Source organism: Euprymna scolopes, chromosome 4 (genome assembly GCF_053919585.1).
Source record: "Euprymna scolopes isolate OS-2025 chromosome 4, ASM5391958v1, whole genome shotgun sequence".
NCBI classification, from domain to species: domain Eukaryota; kingdom Metazoa; phylum Mollusca; class Cephalopoda; order Sepiida; family Sepiolidae; genus Euprymna; species Euprymna scolopes.
The window spans coordinates 156,290,690-156,313,766 of record NC_136485.1 but is presented as its reverse complement, the minus strand read 5'-3'; the positions used below and the strand labels follow the sequence as shown (position 1 = coordinate 156,313,766).

The 23,077-nt window shown below is 33.8% G+C and overlaps 1 long non-coding RNA gene across 3 annotated transcripts in view; it reads left to right on the top strand.

Annotated features, from left to right (window-relative positions):
* Nucleotides 1–21,093, top strand: part of LOC145273010 (uncharacterized) — a 90,727-nt gene extending 69,634 nt beyond the window's left edge. For all 3 annotated transcript variants that reach the window (XR_013866149.1, XR_013866147.1, XR_013866148.1), the window contains one exon: nucleotides 20,575–21,093. This is a non-coding gene — a long non-coding RNA (uncharacterized LOC145273010). The remainder of the gene's footprint in view (nucleotides 1–20,574) is intronic.
* Nucleotides 21,094–23,077: the final 1,984 nt, after the last annotated feature.

Below are 23,077 nucleotides of genomic sequence, written 5' to 3'. Positions count from 1 at the left end.
TAGACGATCACGTCATAGACGACCTGTCACAATATGACAATTCCAATCTCCATTGTCCACTCATCACTAGCTAGATAGATAACCAGATAGATAGATAGATAGATAGATAGATAGATAGATTCATACATACATACATACATATACATGCATACATAAACCGATAATTTACTGCTATTGCTCGACCACTCTGTAACATAATTGTTAACTCATTGCTTTGAAACAAAACCGACATCTGTTAATATTCTATCTCTAGAAATTATATTTTTCTATAACATTGAAAATATTTCGAAACATGAAACAAAGAGAAAGGCTAACAGCAATATTTTGTTTTCACGTGACAAGGAGAAAGCGTTAAATCATGAAACCGTAGCAAGGGAAAAAAAGAGATAAATAATAGAATTGTTTCTACATTATTATTATTATTATTATTATTATTATTATTATTATTATTATTATTATTATTATTATTATATATCCAAACAATTGCACTGCGATCCACATCTATAATCTCGTAATTATGTATCAGAACTTGGCCACACTTATACGAAGAATAATTTAGACAAACCTTAATACTAATGGACATATGTATACTAATATGTAATCGAAGACGTATTCGATAAATACGTAATGAAATATGTACATAAACGTTCGAGTAGCCATGTCATCTCAAAATTGCACACAGAAGCATATAATATACGTGTGCGTGTGTATGTATGTGTGCGTATGCTAAGTGTTCATGGTATGCTCTTTCGCAAGGGGAGATCAAAACTGCGTGGGCATGCAAACACTAATATCACAATTAACTCTAATAATATCTTTACCTTCAATTGAATACCTGATGAATGCTGCTATTAACTGGTGTGGAGTAATTCAAAGTATTATTCCCGTTAAACAAGGACACTTTATAAAATCATGTAACAAAATTAAACACAACCTTTCTAGGCCAAGATTGTACTAGAAATCTGACGATGATATTTAATGAATGAAATACAAATATTTGTTTTACTTAGACCTAGTAATTCCGTTGCCAAGGCTGCTGGAAAAATGGTGGGATTATTCTACCGCTCCAGTAGATATCTTACTATTGATGCAATTCTCTAATTCTATAAGAGTTAATTACGTTCAAGGATGGAGTACTGCTGCCACATCTACGTAGGAGCTGCTAGAAACATCTTATCATGCCTTGACAGAGTTCAAAATAGACTTCGTAATCTAGTGGGGGAATACCCGTTTCTATTTTCTGCAACGTTTTCCCCACAGAAGAGACGTTACGAACCTGTCTCTGCTTTATCGTTATTTTCATGGCAAATGATCGTCTGAGGTCCAATCTATTGTTCCTCCTTGCCTGACTTTCCATAAGCAAAATATGATGAAAGTAAAGATAATTTTCGCGAAAATATATTTTTATATCAACTTTGTTTCCATTCGTAGCCAAGAGTGACCAACAAAATGATGTTTCCTCACAAAGAGAACATGTTATATATATAATAATATAAATATACAAGAAATAAATGCTACCATAGTCAATAAAAGTTACTTTTATGGTAGAAAAGTTCATTGGTTTATATTTTTAAGTAGTTTATAAAAAAAAAAATTTTTTAATTCACGAACCGGTTTTAAAAAAAATCAAAATCGCAGCGACTTTGAAATGGAGAGCCCCGTTTTCAATTTGAAGGAGGGGCACCTGAGCATTCTGTGTTAACAATTTAAGAGAATTCCGTCAACGTAAGGAATATTTATAAACATATTTTAATGTTTTCCGTTATTTTGTGCTTGAGGAATATTCGATTATGGCATGTGTAGTTTATATAAAAATCCATTTAAGTAGTTATCGCCTCAAATTTCGTTTTAATTTCGGTTTGCTGAAATTATTTCAAGTAAAGATCATTAAAAACTATTTCAAAACAAAAAAAACATGAACTGAACTTTTATTGACTACGGTAATATTTATTTCTTGTATATTTATTTTTCAGGTAGTCGTTTGTTGGCTTTTCTTCTAAACACTTTTACTAAATAATATCGACGAAATATCGAAAAACAAAGAAACAAAAACAGTTTTGAAAAATAATGAAGCTTTACTTACTTTAGTAAAATAATCTGAAACAGTAAAATGGGATATTAAAAAAGTAAACACGTAATTACTTTAGTTTTTTAACGCAAAGAATCGATATGAATATGAATAAGAAGAAAATGGCGCCCTTTTCAAGCAGAACAGCTTCGTTTCAGTTTTACAGTATTGAACGGTATAGTATTGCGCCGTCGGATTCAGGGTTGTACTATTGTAATGTAAAGAACACGCAGAAAGGGTTGTAATTAACTGAATTCCTTCTAGTACACTGACAAACAAAGAGCTTAAACAGATATATAAATAAAAATAAAAAGGTTATGTAATTTTTTTAAAAAACACGTTATCACGTGAGCAGGATTTTTTCCTTCTTTTGACACGATAACAAGTAACGTTCTTATTTTTTTATTATTTATCTATTTTCAAAAGAGTGCCACGTGCAAGTGGAGAAGGAAAAAATCAGGGGTTATGTAAAATTTGTGTCGAGAATTGTCTAAAGTTCCGACTTTTTTGCTTTCACTTTAATAAGAACGTGAATTTATTAGGTGAATTTATTCGACCCAATATGATTCAAAAAATAAACAAAAGCTAACGTGAGTTAAGGTGTTATTATGGAACCTCGCCCCTTTTAAAAAAACCTTGTTAAACTTTGTGACATATTTAAATTCTATGGAGGTCAGGCGCGAACGAACGCCCAATAATTTTATTATACCATATTTCTTCAAACTGAATCATAATTATCAAAGTATACTTACGTAAATAAATATGAAAAGTCTTTGTTAAAGTTTGTGCCATATTTCCATGGGGTACAGGCGCGAACGCAGACCCCACAATTTTATTATACCATCCCTATTTAAGTTGAAACATACTTATCAAAGTATTCTTATGTACATCTATATCAAAAACACTTGTAAACGTTTTTTTGTTTTTTTTCAATTTTTATTTCCATACTTTGTGGGCCAGGCGCGAACGACGACCCCACAATTTTTATGAACCACCGTTCTGCCAGATCAAACATACCCATTCCTGATCCTCGATACATCTTCTATCATTATATGTAATCAGTTTTTTTAAAATAGCGAACCATGTAGGAGCCTATTCGTGACACACACACAGACGTTCAGCTTTATATTGTAGATATATATATATATACAGTCAAGCTACGCTGAAGAGGGGTAAGGCTCCGAAACACGCGTGTACGTAGATTATTGTTTTTAAAAAATAATAAATAAGTAAATACGTCCAAATAAAAAATGGGCGACTTTCTTTTAAAAAAACACCGAATCTCCAAGGTGGAGACGTTAACCTTATATCGTTTAAAAATCAACAACAAAAACTACGTAAGTACATAAACGATAAAATTAAGCAGTAAATTGTCTATGGCATCATAGCGTAATGGATTAAGACGCTGGATTGCAATGCATAAGGTTCGAATCCTAACAACAGTCAAGCTACGCCCCGAAGCACGCGTGTACATAGATTACTCTTTTAAAAAAATAATAAATAATAAATAAATAAATAATACGTCCCAATAAAAAATGGGCGACTTTCTAAAAAACACCGGATTTCCAAGGTGGAAACGTTAACCTTAATATCGTTGAAAAAATCAACAACAAAAACTATATATATATATATATATATATATATATATATATATATATAGTGATGATCATATTTATTGGCACGGTAAAATAAAAGTTAAATTTTGTCTAATAAATTCTAAAAAAGGGATTAAATTAAAGAAAATAACAAAGTATATTATGTATTTTTAACTGGCCTTTCCGATGCAGCAATCCGATTTTAGAAAAAAATAAATAACAAAGGAACAACAAACATAATTGACAAAAAACCCTTGTTCAAAATTATTGGCACGATTTATTTAATAATCAATTGTATAGCCTTTGGCCTTGATTACCTTCCTCAGTCGCTTTTCATAGTTTACAACCAAGTTGTTGCACTCTTCAGTAGTAATTTTAGCCCACTCTTCCTGACAATAATCCTCCAATTGAATAAGATTCTTAGGCTTCCTTTGCATTACCCTCAATTTTAATGTTCTCCATAAATTTTCAATTGGATTAAGGTCTGGGCTTTGTGATGGCCACTCCAAAACATTAATATGATTGTCCTCAAGCCATTTCTTAGTCAGTTTAGCCGAATGCTTTGGGTCATTATCTTGCATGAACCACCAACGACGACCAAGTGAGAGCTCTTTAGCAGAGTCTTTCAGGTTTTCATCCAATATTTTAACATAATCTTCCTTTTTTATGCTACCTGTGACTATAATAAGTCGCCCTGGTCCAAAGGCAGCAAAGGATCCCCAAAACATCAAACTGCCTCCACCGTGCTTCACTGTGGGTATGGTGTTCTTAGGCAGGAAAGCTTCGCCAGATTTTCTGTAAATATAAGACACTTTATTATGGCCAAATAACTCTATTTTCGTTTCGTCAGTCCATAGAACACGTTTCCAGAATGCAACATCTTTATCAATATGACGTTTTGCAAAGGCTAGCCTTGCTTTCAGGTGCATAGGCTTCAATAAGGGAGTCTTTCTCGGACGACATGCTTTTAAACCAGCTCTCTTCAAAACTCTACCAACTGTATGTCGAGATACATTCACTCCAGAGGTGCTCTGTTCATCAACAATCTCCCCAACAGAGATCCTTGGGTTTTGTTTTACTTGTCGAACAATTTTCCGTTCATCTCTTGGGGAAAGAATCCTTTTTCTCCCTCTACCCTCTAAACTCATAACGTGGCCTTGCGATTTGAACTTGTTTATTATGGCTCTAACAGTGGATTTGGGAAGGTTTAGCTTCTTTGAAATCTTATCATAGCCCTCCCCATTGGTATGGCATGCTACAACAAGCTTCCTGACGTCTTCGCTGTGTTCCTTAGTTTTAACCATGGCGATTGAAAATTATAATTTAGTCACTTATAATAGTTTAAATAAATCGCTATCTAAAAATTATCTGAAAAAAATTATTCACTGAATTAGCGTTAAACAAGCATAATATGGCTATAAACAAGTTCAGAAAGCACGTAAACCGGAAATTGATTGATATTATACTGATACTAAAAGAAAAACAAAGCCGTGCCAATAATTTTGAACAAGGTTTTTTTGCAATTATGTTTGTTGTTCCTTTGTTATTTATTTTTTCTAAAATCGGATTGCTGCATCGGAAAGGCCAGTTAAAAATACATAATATACTTTGTTATTTTCTTTAATTTAATCCCTTTTTTAGAATTTATTAGACAAAATTTAACTTTTATTTTACCGTGCCAATAAATATGATCATCACTGTATATATAAATTTAATCTCTAAAGTAACATAAAAAGCAACAGCTCGTGTAACGTAATTAGGTGTTCCTACCGCTGACACTACTACGGAACACTGGATGAAATGAAGAACGAGTTAGTTTTTATCAAACAACCCAAATTTACGCCTACAGAATGCTGATGGTTGGTTTAGTTGTTTTGTTTTATGGCATATCAACCCTTTTCATGTTATTTAATGCCGAATCCAGTTATTTTGGAAATAGTATTTATGTTTCAACCCGTTTTTGTTTTTTTGTTTTTTGTAGAAGGTTTTTATTCTTCAATAGTATCTTTTTGTATCTTCAATCGCTACTTTGTTGTGTTTGGTTTAGTTGTTTTATAGTGGATTTTATCGTTTTTGTTCCCTGCCTTGCAGAACATGAATGAGTTTTGCAACGGGGGGGGTTACAGTATTAATGTTTGGTACATTTTTAGTTAGGAAACCAGTCAGGAAGTGAGGGAGATAGAAATGGAAAGGGGAAATGGGAAGAAGGAAAAGGTGGGTTGCTGTTTTCGGTTTTGCAGAGGGTAATTAAATTTTACCAAAAGGAAGTAAAAAAGAAAAAGTATCGATGTTAGGTGCATTTCGTCTCAGGAAGCCAATATCTTCAGACAGCCTGATCTGGTAGCACCAGACAGAATGCTGAAGACAATATAACAAGTATTATTTAGATTATCCGAACTGGTGTTCTCACTTTGAATTTTATTTTCACAACGTTTCGTCATTTCGCATGCTTTTGCATATAGCCGTCTGCGCTATGTCACAATTAGATTGTGCATCTAAAAACAAGGAAAAGACCCGATAAAATTCAGTTGTTGAATATCTTCGTTCTTGTGTTCCTTTTGACTGTGTGTTAGGGTAGATAAAAAAAATGAATTAATTAGCACTGCTAATCGTGACACGAACTAAACTATAATCACTTACATCTTTTTTAACGCAAGCTTATAATGATGACCACTTATAAAATAAAGTTTGCACCATTCTCTCAACTATTTTCAAGTAAATGTGATTACTTATGGCGTGGTTTATTGTATGATGACAATTATTTGCTGACACTGGATTGGACTATGTTCGAAATGGACTATGTGCAGGAAAGCAGTGCCGTAGTAATGTGTTTCACAGATGGGAACTTTTGGGAAATTTCGTTTGATTTCAGGCATAGGAAAAAAGAAAAAAAGTTCTTGCAGTTGTGGTAGAAGACGAGTTCTTATATTAATGAATTTTTTATATGAGCATTGGTTATTCGTATTATTTGGATTCATCGGATTACTGTTCACGTCTTGAGTGTGATTTTCACAACGTTTCGGTCGATGTAACATCCGACCTTCTTCAGGTGTATCCTATCAAACTCGGGAATTTTGACGGAATTTCGAACGGAACCCTTTATTTACTTCACGGGCGTAACATGGTTCGAATTTAACAAGAAGAATGTCGTGGGTTACACCGACCGAAACGTTGTGAAAATGGCACTCAATATAAGAGCAGTAGCCCGATGATTCCAAATAATACGAAGAGTTCTTGTGAATACAAGATGGAACCAGGGATGATATCGTAGTCAAACACCTTTCAAGGGAGAAAAAAACGATCGAATAGAAAAAGTCTGGCAACGGCTCTTCTGTCAATATGTAGCAGTATAAAACAGATCATTTTTTGCTAGATTGCAAAGTCGATTTTGTTGTCTGTCGCGGAAAAAAGAAGAATACACTGAGCAGCACTTCCTTAAATTCAAGAGCTGTACTATATCTTAAGACATATCTGACTTTGTCGAGGATTGACTCGAGCGTCGAGTATTTTCTGTGTCTGTGTGAAATGGTCCAAATGTAAAATTCTGATCTTGACTCAAAGTTCGATTGTACGTTTAAAACGGAAATTCTTTGCTGACTTAACAATAATTTCTAACCTTTAATGGATCCCATTAAAATCGGAAATATTTATTTTCTCCTACTTTTTATAAACATTTCCAATCTGTATGTTTTTATACGGCACAATCACGTTGACACACCGGTTCTCGCCAGATCACCGAAGTTGAGCCTGGCTAATACCACGCTGTATGTACCTCGAGGTAAAATACTAGGTTGAGAAACTGGCGCGGTTTATCCTTCTCTTGAGGGTAGATCGGACTCTCTTAAGCCGTGGTATGCACCCCATCTAGTAATGGCGTCACGATACAAAAAATACCTTTGATAGCCCTTGGCGAAGCATCAAGTATTCAGCTACTGACAAGATTTGAATTACTCTACAAACTCGTGTAGTGAGTTCAATCTCGGCTGCAGCCACGCTGGATGGATGGATATTCTTGGTCAAATATCAGAATATTTTTAACCCTGCGTTAGTCCCATGGGGTGTTTTGTTACCCCAATTTTGTTTAAGTGCTCCTAGTTCGCAACTTATTTCTTTTCCTCCGCTCCAGTACTCTCCTGACTCAGTGAAGGTATAGCATACGTGCTATGGCGCAGTTGTATCTCAGTTTTCCTTCGTAAATCAGATTTAAAGGTAACATTTATGTAATGAACGCATATTCGTTTTTCTTGCTATTTCAATTTATGGAAACATTTTGTGTTGATCATATATAGTAAAAACTAACACAAACTGGTGTATCTTACGGATATTTTTAAATAAATGTGATCTAAATCTAATATTCTTTAATTTTTTCTTAGTTTATTTTATTGTATATTTTTATATATTATATCAACAATCTACAAGTGATTCAAACTATTCAACAAAAACTGTAGGATAGCTATATTTTACAAAATAATAACACTATAAACATTTTTGTATTTGGGTGTATAAACGTTCCATGAAACTAACGATGTTAGAAGGTAGATGGTGCAAAATAACATTGATAATTATATTTAACTAGCGGGGGTATCCGGCGTTGTCCGGGTGTGGAGAAATTTTATCATAAGGGTATTGAGGAACCCAGCCCTAAAAAAATAGCAGCGAAAAAGAAATTAGCTGCAGTAGCCAGGTTCGAACCTGTAACGCTAAGGGAAAAAGGAGGTGAAAAAAAAAACGGTTTAGTCGTCTCGCCCACGCAATAGCATAATACGGAAACAATATACTTGTCACTCCAGGAAACTGGGCGCGTTGCTAACTCAAGGGATAATTAATCTTGGATATTTTACATTTGCTGGTTATATCCATCTCCTACAGTCAACAAATCTCCATCAGTTCAACTATCACGTAACGTTATCTCGTCAACAACCAACGACGGGTATTATTTAATTTTGGATCGTCAGTGGCAGAAAAGGAGCGTTTATTTGTACTATTTCCACAAATCACGTTCGTGAATGTATGCGGTCTTAAGATTAATTTTATGAAAGGTGATGTGAACGTCCTTTGTCGCAGAACCTGTGTGAATGCCGGGTCGATAACATAACAAATTACTGAGCTTATAACGTGTTGTATTTACTGTGCCCAGATGTTGTACGGTGATTCGTGGTAGAATACTTTGTGGAAGTAAGATTCGGATTTTAAAATCTAGCGAAGGAAAAATATAATACACGTGTGGAGATGAGGGAGGCATTTATTTGCCGAAGCTTAAAATGAGACGACGTTAGTGCAAAAAAAGAAAAAACGAAGATCAGGCGTTGCTACTGATTATTCAAACGATAAACTTAAAAGCTTACACACACACACACACACACACACACACACACACACACACACACACACACACACACACACACACACACACACACGAGGTCAGGAGATTTGAATCCGGCCATGAAGCCATCTCCATTAGCAAATAACAAACATATATATATATATATATATATATATATATATATATATATATATATATATGCATACATATATATATGTATGTATGTATATATATATAAATATATATATATATATATATATATATATAAGGGCGAATTACATACGTTTATATACATATATATATATATACATACATATATATATATATAAGGGCGAATTACATACGTTTATATATATATATATATATATATATATATATATATATATATATATATATATATATAAACGTATGCAATATACATTTATATATATATATATATATATGGGTTCCGCACTATCGGCCCGGCTCCAACCCTTTTCCCATCGTAGCAGTGTCACATCTCTGTGACTATTTTGCAAGTACTTTGATTGAATGTGCTCTGATGAACTCATAGTACTTGTGCCCCCCCCCGGCGTGCATATTCCCGGCTAACCTGACATGCAGAAAAATCCCACTCCTTTACTGAAGAGGTCCCTAGATGCCAGAAAGCCCTCTACTCTAACAGTTTACTCCCCTCAAAATGGTAAACTTTGGAATTCCCTCACCGCTTCCTGCTTTCCTGTCTCTGCTTGCATGAAAAAGTTTAAATGTTATGTGAACAGTCATTTCACTGCTCAACTCCCCTCAGTTCTCTGTTAGGCATGATCCCAAATCATGGCCGCTTACGTTCCAAATGTCGCATGCCTTGTTTGGGGCGAAAAGACACAAAACAACAATGTATACTTCTATAAATGTATCAATGTCACGGTGCACTGTTTCTGATAATTTAACGTCTTATAGTTTCTACAGATGTATATATATAAAATAAACATATACATCCAGTTATCATTTATGCAGTGATGCACTACACATCTGGCGCTGATATTTTAATATCGGCGTACATTGGTGTTGCTGCTGCTGCTGCTTCGTTCGATGTACGCACAGAACATCGATGCGCTAGGTGTATCAGAATTTTGGGGGAATTTGTGACACCCCTCACACAAAACTGCGAATAAAATATAAAAATAACTCGTAATTTCTCATTTAAAGGTGGGTTGTTTATTTTATTTATGGAATATACTTCCAAAATAAACTATTAAAGTTGTTTAAAAATTAATAGAAATATTATTTTTTTAAAAAACACTGTTTGCAAAGTGCCGGCGCGCCTTCATGCAGCCATTTTGTTTTTTTTTTTACGTAATGAAATCAATTGATTTTATTTTATTTTTTTATTCATTTTATTTATAATATGTTTTAAAATTTTTCAACTACCGTGGAATTTCCACAGGTTCTGCTAGTATCGTATTAATTCGTTTGTTACATTCAAGTTTTAAAAAAATTTATCTATATATTATATTTCTCTTAGTTTGTATGTCTGTCTGTTTGCCCATTCCACTGTTACTTGGAAATAAATGGATCGACCTGGCTAATTTTTATGGACCTTTATTATAATAAAGTGCATCGAATTAAGTATTATGTTACCCATTTAGTACACGGTTAGAGAGTAATAGAGATTTATGGGGATTAGTTATTAATTCAAAAATTAGCACAAATTTAATCATATTCAACCATCAATTTGGCATAAAGCACTCATTCGAAGTCAACGGGCTATAACTTTTGCCCGTTTTAACAGACAAAAAGTCTATTGATTGCAGATGCACAAATTGAATGGAAATATTTTATCTGACATACGTCCAAGACACTTTTTATAAAAGTCATTCCGTAAGACAAATCTGAAACAACATGTTTGTCTATCATGCTAAAGTTTTAAATTTAACTCATCATTAAACGCACAGATTAAATGTACACATTTAATAAAATCTATTCTGTGCCTCTATCTGCTTGCCGCACTACAAGGATAGAGTTAGGTACTAGATAGGTTTTGAATGAGGGTAAAGCCAGCTCTCAAAGAAAAGACACTTTGGATTGGGAAAATATTAAAATTACCCCCGTCTAGAAAAATTTCTTCACAAACTGAAGACAAAACATATGATGTGTATTATCAGAACAGATACAAGACGTTGAATTATTTGCTATAAGATAAAACATATGCAATGTAATAAATTAGGCATAAGGTCATCAAATGTGTGGACAAATGAGGATGGTTGGTCATCTTTGGTCAAGACTGTGCAGTTCTAGGAGGTCCACCCTCCCAGGCTTTGCCTTTTCTCTTTGAAAAGGGGTTAGTTTATTGTTAATCACCTGAGGTGTGACCCTATCCTCGTCGCAGGTCACCAAATGGGACCCCTCGCAAGGTATCCCAGTGTGGCAGGATTTGTCAATCAATTTGGTTGGTTTTAATTTCATGATCGGGTTGATATGCTGCTGCTTCGCCGATCTGTTGTGCTGGAAGGGAATCAATCTCATGCACACACAAAAAAAGACAAACTCAATTCGCTATTCTACTAATTAAATTCACAATAACATATGCAATATATATATACTTATATACAATTGTCCGTAGTTCAATGTTGATTTTGACTGACTCCACTGAGCCAAAAAATTAACAATAGATTAATTTCTCTCTCGGTATGGCGGTGGAATGATGCGAGAAGAGAGGGGTGGCGACTTTTCGATTGTGCTTGAATCTCTTTAAGACTCAGCTCGATTCTGCCAATCGCAACAAGTTACATCACCTCAGGGGAGGTCCTATCTTCCCCTATGGCACCTGTGGATTGCAAGCGCCGTTCTCATGATCGAAAAGTTAAGCTTGTGACCTCGCCGGTCTAGTAACTGCACTCAAAAGCCAAACAACCCTGAGCCATCAATCGTTGGCATCAGAAATGAAATTATGTTTTCGTTACGTCTCTCAAAGTGGCATTAAGTTGTCGCTTTCTAAAACAATGAAATTTATAAATCCAATCTTTCTCTCAGCAGGGTTGGTTACCGTCGCCCGGGCACACAACGATACTTAAAGAATAAAACAATCATATCTGCCTGGCATTTTCCAGTGTTTCGGGAGTCTCAGCCTCCCACCAGTGGGGAGCCTAATCGCTCCCTGGGACGGTCACATCACAAGGCACCCTCACCGGTGAATCCCAACTTTTTGCAGGTCAGAGTGCCCCTCCTCTGGGGCGCTGACTTTTCAATCCCACTTTCCGACCCCGGTGTCACAGTTCTTGCAGTGGGAGAGAAAAGTAAATCCCTAGAATCATCACAATGAAAACAATACTACATTTACTTAAGGGGTCATTCTGCTTTGTTTTAAAACATTCCCAAAATGTTTTAGAAAAAATAAATTCTATTCATAATTTTTATAAATTGATTCCTAGTGGGAAGTGTGACAACAAAAAAAAAACAAATAAAACGGTTCCAACTCTTTCTATGTAATAGACCGATCACTGTTTTCCGGTTTGTAGGACAGTGTCACTTTCTAAAGAAATGGGGGGGTGAGCAGTACCAGTGCGGCACTTGGCAGTGGCACTACTCTCGTATATATTTATGTCTCCAATATATAAGCATGCCAATAAAATCAAAGTAACAACAAAAAAATATATAATTCAATAAAGCTTTTATTGTTTGTGGATCCAACAGGGTTTGCTATAAACTTGTGCTCGTGAAAAATGTGAATAGAATGATATGTATGTATTTGTGCGTTCATATAGAAAAACTTTATTCACTGAATTTATGTATGCATTAGCACACGCATAGTGTTTGCTATAAAATTGAGTTCATGAGAATATGCTCAACAAAGTCTGGGTAGAAACGTGCGTGCGTGCGTGCGTGCGTGCGTGCGTGCGTGCGTGTGTGTGTGTGTGTGTGTGTGTGTGTGTGTGTGTGTGTGTGTGTGTGTGTGTGTGTGTGTGTGTGTGTGTGTTCATCAAAGTTGCCGTCCGATCAGGACGGTCGACAAGTTGCGTATGCCGAAGCCCAGCAGAAAAAAAGGAAGTGAAATTGAATTTTGCCTGTGAAGCTCTTTTTTTAGTCGCTATAAGTCACGCCGCCCAATGTCAAAGGAAGAATAACTGGTCTGGAAACTCCCTCTGTTGGTGAGACTGTAATTGTATTAACATTGCTACATACTTTTCTAATAATTTTCTTTACCCAAGATGTTTTATTACATCTTTTCTTTTTCTTTTTTTTTTTTTCAAAGTAACAGCGATTCCACTATCACAGGTACTGTAATCCTAATTACAACTAGCCTAACCCATGTGAAATCCTTTGACGATTATTTACCTAAAATTAGTTACAAAACTAACTGTATGAAAATACATTCAATGGCCGAAAGCAGACACTTTGATAGCATTTTCAATTTCGCTTCCTTTGGGCATTATCTGACAGTTTTAATGTGACTACTTCAAATAAAATACCTAATGGAGTGTTTCATCTTAATCACAATCTGAGCAACTAATTCAAAAGTGAGTTAATTAAATTTCAACAAGGATTTTAATATTTTATTGGGCACAACCCATTGAATTAAATCGGTTTTATAAAACAATTCATAGAAAAAACTATTAATTAATAATTTGTTTGAAAGGGAACTTTTACTTCCTTTTGCAATTTGTAGATGCGTCTAAGCATTTTCATAAGGGGCTTTGTCTGTCGAACGTATGTTTATGTTTGAATCGTGCAGACTAAATTGGCTCAACATAAGAATATTCGTGCTTATAACGAGTGAGCTTAAATACCTAATAGATGCCATCCTCGGGTGTCTTTGGTTTCTCTGTATAGGAGTCCGTCAAAGACTCTGGCATGAGGATCCTTCTCATTTGAAGTAAACCCTGACCAGATATTTGCAAGATGGTGCGTTGTCTCCCCTAGCCATCCAGCACGTCCTCTAGGTTGCAGACGGCCTTCTATTAAAAATGGGCAGCTTTTAATTAAAAAAAATAATTAAAAAAAACATAAGACGGTAGACAAAAAATACACACACATACACACACACACATATATATATAATAACTTATATAAAATATAACAAACATCTTTCTACTCTTCTCCCTTCATAATAACCCCGCTAATTAATTCCCTAATAGTAGCCCCCTGCTTCAAAGTGGCACTGTGCCTTGTTTGGGGTGAAAATTGAATAAAAAAAAAAAAATTAAAAAAATGATAAAAACAAAAAGAAATATCGTCAAGTCGGCACCCAGGATTAAAAAAAAAAAGGATCCGTCAATCCGCTTATATGCTAGATGGGAAGAGATAAAGAATGGTGCAAACATTTCTATCTCTGGCAGTTGCACTCCAACCAGGACAACCATGTCAGCCATCAGACCTTGATGAAAAAAGTGTTGACCATACATCTATTTGTGAGAACAATAAACAAAACGAAAAAAAATAAAAGGTTTAAAAGTCCGGCTATGATTTGTTCCACAAAAGAACATAAGGGTGGAATGCTCGAAAAAACATGATTCCATTTCCGTTTAGTGAAAAACGTTTTTTTTTTTTTTTTTTTTTTTTTGGTTGCAGACCATCTACTACTTGGTCAGTCGTGTACAAATCCCAAGAATGATATGAGCCTTCTCTCATGTCTGAAAGTGACACAATGTTCAACGAACAAGATCGGAGATTCGCCACTGTACAACTCATGCTCTTTACAGGTCCAAGTTATGACAACAGGACCATTGCCAGCACTCTAAAAATCCATTGCTGGATTACCACAAATAACAGAAACGTGCCCATAGTGATGAAAAAAATTTCCGGCCATGGTTATGATCTTTGGTGTGATTTCAAGTGAGGATCACATCATGCCACCTGTGTTTCAGTGTTTTAGAATGTGTTAATATTCAATGGTTACAACTCAGTTCGACTATCGAGATTTTGTTTATGTAGTAATTTATTAAAAGTTATGAATCGCAAAAATTGTAAATTTTGATTTTCCTAGTTTAAAAACAAACTACTTGATCAATGTACGTAATTTTTGGAATATGACATCTTTGTTCAATGATGAATACACACATCATAAAGATCTTTCCATATTCTTCTTGTTGTTTCCGTTTTTTTAATTGAGCTGAATTCTAAATAAGAACCGTTTAATTTCCAACATAAATACTTAATTACTTAATTGTCTCGAAAATCTGAATATGTCCTTTTGCTATCTCATTCTGAAAAAGGGATCTTCAAACTTATTCAGGAAAAATCTGGAATCTCTATATATCTAAAAAATGAAACAACTCATTCTTGAAACTACAATAATCACTAAATCAATAAAATATCTTCAAAGAATGCTCCTCATACCAGCAGATGTACGATAAAAATTAAAACGGTTTCTATCCTCTTTGTGATTGAAAATGGCGATTATTGTCAGAGGGACAACCACTTAAAGTTGTTGATCCCAACCTAAAGAAGCCATGATTATACTGATTTTGCCATCTTAATGCAAATTCCAGGAAGCAACACCCATCTTTATGTAAATTCCACAAAGCAACACTCATCTTTATGTAAATTCCACAAAGCAACACTCATCTTTATATAAATTCCACAAAGCAACACCAATGTTTATGTAAATTCCACAAAGCAACACCCATCTTTATGTAAATTCCACGAAGCAACGCCCATCTTTATATAAATTCCACGAAGCAACACCACTTTTATTTAAATTCCATGTAGTAACACTCACGTTTATGTAAATCCCACGAAGCAACACCCATCTTTATGCAAATTCCAAACAAAAATGTTACCAAATACATTGAAGCTATCCATGAATAATTTAAATTATTGATAGTTAAATTGTTAAGTTATTTTGTTCACAGCTTTGGAAATTTTAAATTTCTATTTATTATTAAGACATATGTAACGGGTAACGTCCGTTACATATTATTATTAAGACATATGTAACGGGTAACGTCAACTATCGGTGCCCGTTTTTTTTTATTATTATTTTGAAGCATTTATTAAAACGTGGCTACAGCCTAAGCCAAATAAGAATGAAATTGACGTAAGTCTATCGACCACTCTTGAACAAATATTTGTTGAATTCATATTTTAGATTGCAGTATGTCTCGTCTTGTTGTTGCTGGAGAATACTTGAACAAATACTTGTAATCGGGCAACAACGAATGAACAAAAAATAACCAATGTAATAATATCTTAATTTGCCGAAAGGCGGACTAAACAATATTGTTCATTATTAGAATAACACACTGTTCTGTGTGTGCAAATCACTAAAATAATAATAAAAATATGATTAGAACCCATGGAAATTCCACGGTAGTTGAAAATATTTTGAACACCTTATAAATAAAATAAAACATTAATGACGAATTTAAAACAATTTTTTAGCAATTTTTTTTTTAACCAAAAAAAACTAAAAAGAATTAATTTAGAAATTTTTGATTTTTTTTTCAGTGAAAATGCAACACACAACACATTTTGTTTTGTTTTGTTTTGTTTTGTTTTTCTGAATATTTTTATATAAATTATAAAGGAACAGATATCACTTCATTTGCGCATTTTTTTTTAATTTTAAACAGAAACTATAATAAAAAAAAATCTTAGTCTCCTCTCATGACTTTTTTTATCGTAAAATGAAATAGCCACTTTGAAACCGTAAACAAATAGCCGTGTTTTTTGTTTGTTTGATTTTTGTTTGTTTGTTTTTTGTTTGTTTGTTTGTTTGTTTTTAATTTTTGGAGAGGAAATGGTTTTCATGATATATAAACTATATATATAAACGGAGGTAATTCGTTTCTCATTAATCAATGTTTGCGATGATGATGTTTTATGTTACTCTGGACGTACGGACAAGTACATTAATATTTAGAAGATTAGAACGCGGTGTACATCCGTTACTTTTTCCTTTTGTCGTATGTTTTCTTCTAAAAACACTTTACTGTGATTGTAGGCTTTTTGACAGGATTTATCTTACAATTTATGCAACGACCAAGTCATGTTTTTTTTTTATTTATACAAAGTTAGGCATGCGTATATTCTTTTACAGTTGTATGTACAGGATTCACTCCTAAACTAATTAACCGATCATTATGAATTTTGAAACGCCGTTGTTCGGCGTAAAAATGAAAGATGTGAAATATATTTAGCTTAATTTAGTTTTATATTAAGAAACAATAATGAGTAGTAGGAATTCGTAAAAAAAATCATTTGTGAAACTTTAACAATTTGTTTGAGGTGTCAATTAATAAATATTTCTTAGTTTTAGTTTCCGTGCAGTATCTTCGATGATTTTATGGAGTATAATAGGGGTATAAATTCCCATTTGAAAATTCAGATATTTCAGATTTAAATTAAATTTGATCCATAGTCTTTATGCACCAATTAAGTAAGATTCTCTGAATTTCAATTTTTTTCTGAAGACCTCTTAATCTTAAGCCTTATATTTTAGACGTTTTCTGGGATCAAAATCATGTAATGGATTTGGATCAAAATTTTGCCTGACGCCATTAAATCACATTTTTGTTATAAATTGATATTTTAAATAGATATTGAAATAGAAATCTGAAAATGAAATGATTTTACAATAAACCGTTCTTGAACTAAAGAAACGTTGTCGGTGTACATTTCGAAATGGAAACAATAGTTTCAAATGAATATGAAAATGAAATTTGAATACTTAACAAATAGATTTAATGGTTAGGAAAACCAGACGACTGTGAAATTGTTTTTAATAATTATCGTTATTCATTAAAAATTAAATTGCAAGTTTTTTTTCTTTTTAAATTTTCGAAAAATAAAATATTCATCCCCAAGAAATTGGACAGTTGTTCTTTTGGGGTTTTTCCTTCTTCTTCTTCTTCTTCTTCTTCTTCTTCTTCTTCTTCTTTATTTAAAATAAAATTGAATGTTTTTTGTTTTTTTGTTTTTTTTTCAAATTTTCGAATAAAATATTTATCTTCAGGAAATTGAACAGTTGTTCTTTTGTTTTTGTTTTTGTTTTTCTTTTTACTTTTTTTTCTTCTCTTATATGCCATGGTGGTGATAAGCCCTCGCATGAATTGTCTTATTAAGCTAAAATTCTGCAAGATAATTGTTTGTGTTGCGTAGTGGGGACAAGCCCTTCATATAACGGGGACGACAATGACTGTGATGAGAGCATGAGAATTCTTTAACACTTTTGAGGAGGGGAACTCAGTTACACTTTGGAAGTTCTTTCACAAATACGACAGACAAAATCACATTACCTTTCAAGTTGAAAGATGACAAATGACGATGAAGGCTTATAAATATGATGATTTTTATTCCATTCAGATGAAATAATGATCAAAAATTTAATTGTCTTCCTTCCCTTTCTTTCACTTCCGAAAGGGGATTAGCTAACTCTCCTCCTTCACGACTCGATGCTGACTGATCTGTCTCTACTGATCTCTCTGATCTGACCGAACTGATCTCGAACCCTCTTTACTGAATATATTGAAATCTATCTTTCTTTGTGACGTCAGAAATGTGCCCAACCATGTTATTCCTCATGTGGATCAGTAGAGAGCAGGAGTTGTACAGCAATGCATCTCCAATCTCACTTGTTGAACATAGTATAACTTTCAGACATGATAAAAGGCTCCTATCGCTCTTGGAATTTGGACACAACTGGTCAACTAGTAGATGGTCTGTAAGAAAAAAACGGTTTTTATCAAACGGAAATGGAATCATGTCGTCTTTTCTAGGGCGACAATTTTATTGTTTCACTTTGTAATAGCAGTGCTACGAAGATATGCATATACTATATATGAAGAAAACTTCCCGGTGAATGTAGTGGCAGTAAAAGTGAAATTTCACTTGACTTCATGTATGAATGACTGTCTTAGAAGATCCAGATAGAATGTAAAAATTCTTGCGAAAATGTGGAAGTGTATGTTAAAATGGGGCACTCCATATTATGGTGGAATATCTATAGATTAATATGATAGTATGTGTGTCATTTTGTGTGTAAAGCTTACATGTTTTTTTCTTCCAAGTGACTGTAGTTTAATTGTTATGACTTTCCATGTCTTGTTATAAATAATTTCACCATAAATTCTTCATAAGTTTTGATTTCGGTTTCGATTATAGCTGTTGGCACTCAAATCATCTATTTTTTTTTTATAAATAATTTTACTAAGAATTATTCACAAGTTTAGGTTTTGATTTCGATTATAGCCGAAGGAATTCAACATATATATATATATATATATATATATATATATATTTTTTTTTTTTTTTTTTTTTTTTTTCTTCATAAGTTTTGGTTTCGATTTCGATTCAAGCTGATGCACCCAAGTCATTTGGATATTTGGTTTTATGTTTGAAATCACAACTTTATAATATATAAGAATCGATAGAACATTTACTCTATAATAATATATACAAAATCTGCATAAATTAAAATGTCATATTTAAGCGTAATTTACGACCAGACTACGCCGGGTGTCCCTGCTAGCTTAGATAAATACTTTGCAGTTTTAACAAAACAGCTACAATAATACAGGGCATCTCCATTTATGCTAAACAATCATAGAATGCCAACATCAATATATTACATATGAAGGAGTCCACTATGGAATTTCCACAGGTCCCGCTAGTGTAGAATAATTAACAGAAAATAGTAAGATAAAAAAAATATAAAATAATAACAGTGCTATGAAGATATGCGTATACTTCCCAATGAATGTAGTGGCCGTAACTCTGAGTGTGATAGTGAAATTTCATTTGACTTTGTGCATGAATGATTATCTTAGAGGATCTGGAGCCAGATAGAATGTAAAAATACTTAAAAGCAAACGAAACGAGCACATTCCGAAAACATGGTTAAAGGATTTACCTAAACCACTGTCAAAGCATATTCGCATCAGCAGCTTTTCAATAGAACGCTATACTCAACAATAGAATAAGGGGAAACCACTTTAATTTATATTTAGTTAATGTAATAAATATAATATTTATCGTCATTTTTTATACTATAGTCTATATATCTTACGTTTTTTTCTTTTTTCTTTTTTTCTTTTTTTCTTTCTTTTTTTTTTTTTTTTGACAAGACGCTATGGGTGATCTGGTTTGCATTGCTTGGCCTTGTCTCACTCCCATGAACCAAGTGTTGGAGCCTCTCAGAGGTTCAAGAACATTCGTCTAAATTGCTACAAAAGCATATTCAAAAGAAAGTTAGATGTAACATAGTGCATATAAGCGCATGGGAAAATATCAGCAGCAGCAAAGGATAGCTGGCTTGCAAAAAGATTAGCAGCATTAGTAGCTGAAAAGGAGAAAAAATGAATCATGTGGTAGGGAGAAGTAAAGTGCGCATCAAAGTCGAGGACAAGAATGGGCCAGCTGTGGCCGGCATGCGGTCGGAGGAAGGAAAAACGAAAGAGAGTAACAGTAATAAATGCTTGTGTTAAAAAAGAAAAAATACTGACTCGGATTTTTATTTCCTTTGTTTGTTTGTAACTGCAACGTTAGGTATAGTCATCGATGAAATTAGGGAAACACACTTTATTCTATATAATTTATCTAGTAAACGAAACAATATATTTATTGTTTATATACAATTGTCTATATGTGTTATTTTTCTTTTATTTTGACAGGATGCTACGGGTGATCTGGTTTGCATTGCTCGGCCTTGTCTCACTTCCATGGACCAAGTGTTGGAGTCTCTCGGACGGATATATTGAATCAAATTTATATAGAGAAGATCGATCACAACGATATCCATACTATAAACTAAACACTAACATTCGTCGGGGATATGGCAGCATGGGTGGTACCATGTTCAGAAAAATATCACCTTGCGAAATTACATGTAGCTATTGTACTTTGGGTATTTTCAAGTGGAGGTGCGAGGGTTCATATTGTAGAGACATACTTGCTTACAACATATGTGAGATGGAGCAACGGTTGGATGCTAAGTTAAAAAGTCGGGCAGCAGGATAAATATTTTAATGAATCAGCGAAATATATGTTCGAAGCTTTTGCACGGAGAAGACTGAACGCAAGAAGAGAAATACAATGACTTTTATTGAATTAAATGCTTTCATTAAACTCTGAAAAGAATTTCATTGACCGACATGTCTGTTATATGATCCAATAAAGTACTTTTAATGATTCTGAAATGTTGCTTTCCTATTTGATGACATATATAAATATTAGTGAAGGGACGATTCCAGAATTTTTTTCAATTCCAATAACAATTACCGATACTGTGCTAAATTCGCGATTCCAATAACAATTACCGATACTGTGCTAAATTCGCGATTCCAATACAATTACCGATTCTGTGCTAAATTCCCGATTCCAATACAATTACCGATTCTGTGCTAAATTCCCGATTCCAATAACAATTACCGATACTGTGCTAAATTCGCGATTCCAATACAATTACCGATTCTGTGCTAAATTCCCGATTCCAATACAATTACCGATTCTGTGCTAAATTCCCGATTCCAATACAATTACCGATTCTGTGCTAAATTCCCGATTCCAAAATAATTACCGATACTGTGCTAAATTCGCGATTCCAATACAATTACCGATTCTGTGCTAAATTCCCGATTCCAATACAATTACCGATTCTGTGCTAAATTCCCGATTCCAATAAAATTACCGATTCTGTACTAAATTCTCGATTCCAATACAATTACCGATACTGTGCTAAATTCGCGATTCCAATACAATTACCGATTCTGTGCTAAATTCGCGATTCCAATACAATTACCGATTCTGTGCTAAATTCCCAATTCCAATAACAATTACCGATACTGTGCTAAATTCGCGATTCCAATACAATTACCGATTCTGTGCTAAATTCCCGATTCCAATACAATTACCGATTCTGTGCTAAATTCCCGATTCCAATAAAATTACCGATTCTGTACTAAATTCTCGATTCCAATACAATTATCGATTCTGATTACAATGCTTTATAAATCTCTAAATATTTAACTATGAAATTGTTTTTGTTTTTTTTTTCCAAAAAACACATATCAAATGTACATATATTTTTTCAATTGTAAAAATACATATGTGAGGGATGATCTACAGATTTTAATTTTGCATAAATTTGTATAAATTCAAATAAAAAAATATTTATTATTTTATTATTACCATCAAGAATGAAAGACTTTGTTTTCAACCAAAATATATAGTTAAAGGAATCGTTTTTGACATTGGAAAATAGGCGCAAATTTTTCCGATACACAAAGAAGTTCTGATTTTCCCAATTCCTGATTCCGATTCCTATTAATCGTCCCAACGCTAATAAATATGTCTGCATGTATGTAACAACAGGAAAGAAGTTCACTATGTTCATTAAATGAATATCATTATTACCGTTCTCTTTCGCATGGTTGTCTCAACAATTGTGAAGGTTAGGGCGGCAGATGAGAGGTCATAGGTGAGTTTAATCTGGTGTTTGAATCCTGTGACTGGCAGTACAATTATATATAGTCACACTAGTGTGTTTTGGTTAAGGTGAAACATATATCGATGTGTGTAGAAGTGTAAGCCATTTTGAATCCTCTCATGGTTCGCTGTTACACACAAGTCCTGGTAGGTGACTTGTTTGTAGTAGACAGTTCCTCAGAACAAAATATTCTTACCGTGTCGAAACCCGGGAAAGAACATGTGAAATTGCACCAGAAAAGGTTTAATATTTATGAAGCAATTCTGGTTTCTGATTGGTTGGTAGCAGCACGTGAATTTATTTGATTCGTCAGTTCTTAGCAGCATCGTTTATAAATAGAATCGTCCGACTGTGTGGGATCATACCCCATTACTCTCCCAAAATATTCCAACAATGTGGATATTAAACGAAAGGATATCTATCCTTCCCATAGACACACAAACAGAAGGGTTGAACCGGAGGTCAACTGTGCCTTTGTCCTGTAAGTGCCTGCCCTTTGGCTGATTAGGATAGGCGCAGTGACAATTAGAAAGCTGATTAGCTAACAAAAAACTCAATAGCATATATCAACACGTGACAACCACAACTTTTCGCATAAGCTTGACGAATTTCACAAGAATAAAACGCGGAATATTCTGTGTAGCTTAATTGCCATATATATTTTCATAACTTAATGTTGTCCATCTTAG